The 8,216-nt window shown below is 39.0% G+C and overlaps 1 long non-coding RNA gene across 1 annotated transcript; it reads left to right on the forward strand.

The window, feature by feature from the left end:
* Window positions 1-78: 78 nt before the first annotated feature.
* On the forward strand, window positions 79-4,758 carry LOC132421510 (uncharacterized). The gene is made up of 4 exons (XR_009518755.1): window positions 79-225; window positions 511-601; window positions 721-832; window positions 4,073-4,758. It is a non-coding gene; the product is annotated as an uncharacterized lncRNA (long non-coding RNA).
* Window positions 4,759-8,216: the final 3,458 nt, after the last annotated feature.

Genomic DNA, 8,216 nt, shown 5'->3' on the forward strand with positions numbered 1-8,216 from the left:
TGGGGAGGGGTGGGGAAGCCCTGCGGAGTGGGAGAAGAGACAAGTGGGGAGGAGGGCTGCCCAAATTTAGTTTCAGGGACAAAGTTGGGTAAGGCACAGCTGTGTAAGTACATGTGCGCCAACGATCATATTTTCAGTGCAAGTAATGGGGGAGATGGAGTATGTTAAGGAAACAAAGGAAGGGCACTCACCTGGAGAAATTTACGTTGAAGTAAGATTTGAGGGGTAAGTAGGAGAAAGCAAAAACAAAAACAAAAACCTTCCTTCAGCTTGTATTGTAACTGCTTGATTACAGAAAATGGGACATTTCTATACTTTGTAGCAAGGATCTGTACCGCTAGTTGAGTCAAGTCTATACTGGAATACTTCCCAATGACGGGCATTTCTTACTCGCATTGTGTTCTTGGTTACCGAAACTGGCTTTTCAATTTTTTATTTTTTTCATGGAAGATAAACAAGGTTACCATAATGTCTAAGACAAATGTCATCGCCATTATCTTTCCTTTTTAGGGAATCTGTCAGAGGTAGCTGCCCAGCATATGCAAGAATGTCAGACATACTACCTGTATTTATTTGCCTCTTGGAGAAATGTCAAATTGAGGTCAGTGGAACTGGTAAAGAAAAGATCAGAGCTCTAATGGTCAATCCTCCTCACAGCAACTAAGAAACCAATTTCTAGAAATGTCCACGATGATATTTGTCTGTTCTTCCTCTTATAAGGGAATGAAAATCTGTACAGATGTCTAAAGAATTACAGAGAACAAAACTGGAACAAAGACAAAATCATAAATTCTCAACACTGAAGATCAGTGGCCGTGAAACAAAATCTCAGGTACTTCACAAATTCACTGTCGGATATTACTCAAACTCACACTTTTTATTTTGCTTTATTTGCCTTTCAGTGTATTTCACACACACACACACACACACACACACACACACACAAACTGTAAGCAATAGATTTAAATCATAACCTTTATAAGAAAACCTGGGATAGTCAAAGAACTTTGATTTTTTTTAACTTTCCCACTAACAAAACATTTTATAGGCACAAATAATAGATTTCATAATACTACATGCATGTGTTTTTATCAAAAGATTAAGTAGCTGTGCCTTTGAATTGAATTATTTTTCTTCCCAGAGCCCCTATACTACCTTCTTCCTCTTAACTTTCCCTTTGACTCTACCTTCTCTTAAGGAAATGTCTAGTTTACTTCTTTTCTTTTATACTCTTTACCTCAACATGATTACTGCTTCCAAATTCAGTATGGTATGTTTCCTTATCCTTCCTTCCAACATCAAGAGATATGCCACATATTCACTAGTTAATCCTTTCACTTGAGCTCGAAAGAACCAAATAACCCATTTCTTCTCTTTTTAAAAATTTAATTGAGGGAATTCCCTGGTGGTCTAGTGGTTAGGATTCTGAGCTTCCACTGCAGGGGGCCTAGGTTTGATCTCTGGTGGGGGAACTAAGATCCCACAAGCTGTGCCAGTGTGGCCAAAAAAAAAATAATAATAATAATTGAATGATTGATTGTTACCTGGAAATTCTACTCTTAGGTATCTACCCAAGAGAAATAAAAACGTATGTCCACATAAAGACTAGTACAAGAATGTTCTTAACAGCCTTATTTATATTAGCCAAAACCTAGAAACAACCCAAATGTCCTCCATATGTAAATGAATAAACAAACTGTGGTGTATTCATATAATGGAATATTATTCATCACTAACAATGACTGAAGTAATGATACATGCTTTAACATGAATGAACCTCAAAAATATTATGCTAAGTAAAAGGAGCCAGATCCAGAAGGTCACATATTGCCTGATTCCATTTGTATGGAATGTCCAGAGAAGGCAAATCTATAGAGACAGAAAGCAGATTAGTGGTTGCCTGGCACTGGGGGTGAGAATGGGGAATGACTGCAAAGGGGCAAGAGAAAGATTTTTGTGAACAGTACGGAGATTTTTAATATATTTACAAAGTTGTAAAACCATTACCACCATCTAATTCCAGAACATTTTCATCACCTCCCGAAAGAAACCCCATGGCCATTAGCAATCAATTCCCATTCTGGAACTCCCTCCCACCCCTGAGTCCCTGATACTACTTGTCTTCTTTCTGACTCTATAAATTTACCTGTTCTGGCCATTTCATATAAAAGGAATCATACAATATGTGGCTTTTATGACTAGCTAATGTTCTCAGGGTTCATCTATTTTACACATGTATCGGTGCTTTACTCCTTTTTATGGCTGAATAATATTTCATTTTGCAGATATAAATATTTTTGTTTATCCACTCATCAGTCAATAGATATTTGGGTTGTTTCCACTTTTGGGCTATTGTGAATGCTGCTATGAACATTAATGTGCAAGTTTTTGTGTAGATATGTGTTTTATTTTTCTTGGGTGTATACCTAAGAGTTGAATTGCTGGGTTGCACGATAACCCTATGTTTAATTCTTTGAGGAACTGCCAGACTGTTTTCAAAGGTGGCTGCACCATTTCACATTCTCATTAGCAGTGTATGAAGGTCCTGGTTCCTTCACATCCTCATCAACTCTTATTATTGTCTGTCTTTTTCATTATAACCATGCGAGTGGATATAAAGTGATATTGAAATGGAGCAGGACCCTACAGTCCTTGCCCCCCGCCCCCCATATCCTCAGCCTGCCTTTTGTCTGTGGAAACACTTTAGCCAAAGAATAAGTTTAATCAGAGAAGTGAGAAAATGCAGAAACAAAGGAAAACAGTCAAAGGAGACCAAATAATAATAGTTTAATCATTAAGCATAGTCAAGGACCTTTATTTCCTCCTTAAGGGCTATAGATAATATTCTGGGCCATATCCTGTGAGCTGTTTTGCAGCTACTGAAGCCCCCACCAGGTGAAGGAGGATGACTACATGATGACCAAACTGAAGCCATGACATAAGCTTCCACAGTTCTGAGAACTGGCCTCAAAGAAATGGGAACAAACCCTGGAACTAAAGATTAATCAGTAATCTTGAAACAACCAAGATGATGCTGATCAGACCACCACATTACTTATTTCAAGATGACTGTCAGAGCTGACTATGCTGTTCTGCTCCCTCCCTCTGCCTATTCAGCCCTGAAACTCCCCTTTAAAAGCCCCTGTCCCCTGAGCAACAATCAGGAGCTGGTTCTCTTGCAGGAGTCCACCCCCCGGTTGCTGGCCTCCGAAATAAAGCAAACTTTCCTTTCCTACCAACACTTGCCTCTCAAGAATTGAGAGAATTGTCTTTGAATTATCTTTCAAGTGGTGTTCAGTAATATTTCATTGTGATTTTGATTTGCGTTTCCCTAATGACGAATGATGCTGAACATCTTTTCATGTGCTTATTGGCCATTTGTATATCTTCTTTGGAGAAATGTCTATTCAAATCCTTTGCCCATTTAAAAATTGGGTTGTCTTTTTATTTTGGCATTGTAATAGTTCTTTATATATTCTAGATACTAGACTCATCAGATATATGACTTACAAATATTTTCTCCCATTCTTTTTTTTTTTTTTTTTGCGGTACACGGGCCTCTCACTGTTGTGGCCTCTCCCGTTGCGGAGCACAGGCTCCGGACGCGCAGGCTCAGCGGCCATGGCTCACGGGCCTAGCAGCTCCGCGGCATGTGGGATCTTCCTGGACCGGGGCACGAACCCGTGTCCCCTGCATCGGCAGGTGGACTCTCAACCACTGCGCCACCAGGGAAGCCCTCTCCCATTCTTTAGTTTGTCTTTTCACTTTCCTGATAGTAACCTTTGAAGTACAAAAGTTTTTTTACTTTAATTAAATTGAAGTCCAATTTATTTTTAAAAAATTGTGCTTCGGGTGTCATAGCTCAGAAACCATCAACTAATCCAAGGTTATGAAGAGTTATATCGATATCGTCTTCTAAAAGTTTTATAGTTTTAGTTCTTACATTTAGGGCTTTGACCCATTTTGAGTTAATTTTTAAAATATTATGGGAGATATTTAAGTCTTTAAATCATCTTGAAATGGTTTTTGTGTATGGTGTGAAATACAAATCCAATTTCATTTTTTCTTACAGTTAACCTGTTGTTTCCACACCATAAACTGAAGAGTTCTTCTTTTCCCACTGATCTGCCATCTCATCTGTCAAAGAAATCAGTTTAAGGGCTCTAAGTAATCTATTTATCACTGTACCAATCTCACATTATCTTAATTACTTTAGTGTAGAGAAATAACTGAGGGCATGGAAAGGAGACTTGACCCATGAGCACCCCCCCCCCCCACCTCCCGGCAAACCGGGGGCGTGCGAATAAGCCAGAACTGCAAACAGTCCTGGATGCTTTGGGCACTGATCCATGAAATGTCCTCGGTATAATCAGAATAATGCGAACACAAGGAAATGTACTTGTGCTGCTTTTGAGCTCAAGGACGAAGCACGGCATGTCTTCAAGACAGCCCACTGTTGCTTGTATAATCAGTGAAAGCATATGTAGCTGCTTTGGCATTTCTGGAATGTTAAGAAAACAAATCTTAAGGTGTAAACATAGATAATGCTTAAATAAAAGTCACCACAGCAGGATGAGACGGCGCTGTATTGCCTGAGCGAGCAGCAGCCCTCTACTGTTGTGTTTCTGCACAATTCATCTCGTGTGATGAGCTTACTTTCAGCCCTGTCATAAGAAACTACAACATTTGGCGCCCGAACAGGGACCTGAAGGTAAGTCTCGAGGTCACGCGGGACCGAAGGGGATTTTTGTACGCTAAAGGGTAAAGCGAAACCTTCGGGAAGAGTAGAGTCATGGGGAATTCTCCCTCAGTGGAACGTCACTACGTTAGACTCCTGAAACAGTTATTACGGAGTTCTGGAGTGAAAGTGAAACAAGAATCTTTTGATGAATTGTTTGCGGAGATTCGTAAACATTGTTACTGGTTTCAACCTACTGGTCATAACCAGTTGAATTTAAAAGTTTGGAAACAGGTTATGCGAGCATTAAGAAGAGCTCATCAGTATGGAGACCCTATATCTGTCCGTGTCGGGTCTCTCTGTAATCTAATTTCTCTTGCCCTGGAATCATTACAATCTGAGACTGAAAGTGAAAATGGGGCGCGCCCTCAGCGTCCGAATTCTGCTCCCGATCACTCTGCTACTTTTCGTACTCTGTCCCGTGAATCTCCTATAGAGGACCTTCCTCCGCCTCCTCCTCTTATGTCTGAGACAGGAGAGGATTTTTCGGGCTCCAGTGATGAAGGGGCTCTTTCTGATGATGATAAAGGTCGGGAGCAAGCTAGTAAACAAAATGAGATGCCACTTTCTCAACAGAATGAGATTTCTGATATACTTTCAAAGTTGAAAAATTTGATGGCTAAATTGGAAGAAAATAAAAACAATGCTACCACCCCTTCATATCAGGAGCCATGTCCTACTATTCCTTCGGCTCCTCCTTTAGAATTAGCTGCTTATCCTGTTGGAGCCTCTCGTCAGTTTCGATTTCCTCTAAAACCTGAATGTAATAAACTTTTATTGGAAGAAGAGATGAATAAGGAAGAAAAGCAATATTCTGAACCATTTTTTGCTTTCCCTATTGTTAGACAAGCTATGCCTGCTAATGATCAATTTCCGAATGGATATATGAGTGTTGAGTATAACCCTCATGATTTTAAAATTTTTAAAATGCTAAAAGAAGCCATTAATGCATATGGGATGCATTCTAATTATGTTCAAGGACTTTTGTCTGGGTATGCTTCCAAAAACATATTAATTCCTCAGGATTGGGAGGCACTTGCCAGGACTGTTCTTGAACCTGGACAATATATGCGGTTTAAGACTTGGTGGAAAGAAGAAGCTGAAAACATGGCAAGGACTAATGTGGCCCGTAATCCTCCAGGACCACTTTTAGACGAATTAATAGGAACAGGCGCATTTAGTAATGTACAAGCTCAAGCTCAATTTGACGATTTACGAATCATTCAAATACGTATGTGTTGTTTGCGAGCATGGCTACGAGTGGAACCCCCTGGAAAAACAGCACAATCTTTTACTAAGTTAATGCAAGGGCCTGGTGACGCTTACAGATTTCTTGTCTAGATTGCATGCAGCCATTCAAAGAGCTGTAGCACAAATAGATGAGCAAGATTTATTATTACAATCCTTGGCCTTTGAGAATGCAAATCCTGAATGCCAGAAGGCATTGCGGCCTTTACGAGCTGTAAACGCTCCACTTGAAGAGTATATAAAAGCTTGCCATGATATTGGATCTCCTACTTATCATGCCAATTTACTTGCAGCTGCCATAACTGGAGGGTTGAAAGATAATCATACTAAATGTTACAATTGTGGAAAGTATGGACATATGAGGCGAGATTTTCGAAAAGGGCAAGGCCAAATATCAAAACAGGTTAAAAATGAACAGCCACCTGGTATGTCGCCGGTGTGGTAAAGGACAACACTGGACTAATGAATGCCGTTCCAAAAGGGATAAGTTAGGAAATCTTTTGCCTCCACGAGATAATGTCTCGGGAAACGGGAAGCTAGGCCCAACCTGGGGCCGCAACAACAATATGGGAAAAGCGACGGTAAATTCTCAACGGTATCCTGTAAGCAATGGCAGCTTTCATCAGACACTACAGGACAATCTCAACATCGGCTCTTAGTTACTGATCTCATGCATGCTACCAGCGGCAGTGCTGCCGTTGACTTAATTGCTCCTCGAGATTGTATCCTTACGCCAGCAGGAGGAGTTCACAAATTAGCTACAGGAGTTTATGGGCCTATACCTGCAGGAACCGTGGGACTATTATTAGGACGAAGTAGTTTGACTCTGCAGGGTGTAACAGTTCATACTGGAGTTATTGATGAGGATTATAATGGAGAAATTTCTATTATGATTTCTGTTACAAAACCTATAGAATTTAATAAACGACAAAGAATTGCTCAATTGTTATTGTTACCATATATAAAACAAGCAGCCGCCCCGGTAAAGCGTACTGGGGGGTTTGGCAGCACAGGAAAAAATGTTTTTTGGCAATCCTTTATCGATGATCAACGTCCCCAATTAACGATTACCTTAATTAATAATGTGAAATTTACGGGCCTTGTTGATACGGGACCCGATGTGTCTATAATAAAACAGTCTGAATGGACTTCACTTTAGCTTCATAGAAATTCTGGGTTTTGAGAGGACAAGTACCCTTCACCTCATTCTTTTTAAATTATTCTTGCACTTTTGTTCTTTCATATAAATTTTAGAATTGTCTTGTCAGGCTCCTTAAAAAAGTCCTGTGGGCATTTGATTGGAATTTTACTGAAACTATATTTTCAATAATATATCTAAAGATTCTTTGAGGTTTTCTTTTTTTAACTTTTTATTTTATATTGGAGTACAGTTGATTAACAATGTTCTGTTAGTTGCAGGTGTATAACAAAGTGATTCAGTTATACATATACATGTATCTATTCTTTTTCAAATTCTTTTCCCAGTTAGGTTGTTACAGAATATTGAGCCGAGTTCTCTGTGCTATACAGTGGGTCCTTGTTGGTTATCTATTTTAAATATAGCTGTGTGTACATATCAATCCCAAACTCCCTAACTATCCCCCCCACCATAAGTTCATTCTCTAAGTCTGTGAGTCTGTTTCTGTTCTGTAAAGTTGTATCATTTTTTAAAGATTCCGCATATAAGCAATATCATACGATATTTCTCTTTCTCTGTCTGACTTACTTCACTCAGTATGACAATCTCTAGGTCCATCCATGTTGCTGCAAATGGCATTATTTCTATGTAGGTGATCATATCACCTGTGAATAATGACGGTGTTGTTTTTGTCTGTCCAGTCTTGTGTCTTTCATCTCTGTCTTGTAAAATCTGACTAGACTTCCATCATCTGTTGAAAAGAAGCCATAACTGTGGATATTACTATCTTGTTTTGATTTTAAAAGGTCTCTTATGTTTTACCATTATTTACTGTTATTAAGAATGAACTTTGCTGTAGAGTTTTCCAGATGTCCTTAATCAAGGGAGTTTACATTTATTCCTAGGTTCATTTGCTTTTGTTTTATCATAAATAGATCTTGATTTTTTTTTCAAATGCTTTTTCTTCATCTATTAATGGGATCTTAGGTTTTTGATATAACATCATAACATTCTTCTAATGTTAGAATGATATTCAGTCCCAATTTGGTCATACTGTATAGTATTTCATAAACGTTGTTGGATTTATTTGTT

The sequence above is a fragment of the Delphinus delphis genome, chromosome 1 (assembly GCF_949987515.2).
Source record: "Delphinus delphis chromosome 1, mDelDel1.2, whole genome shotgun sequence".
NCBI classification, from domain to species: Eukaryota; Metazoa; Chordata; class Mammalia; order Artiodactyla; family Delphinidae; genus Delphinus; species Delphinus delphis.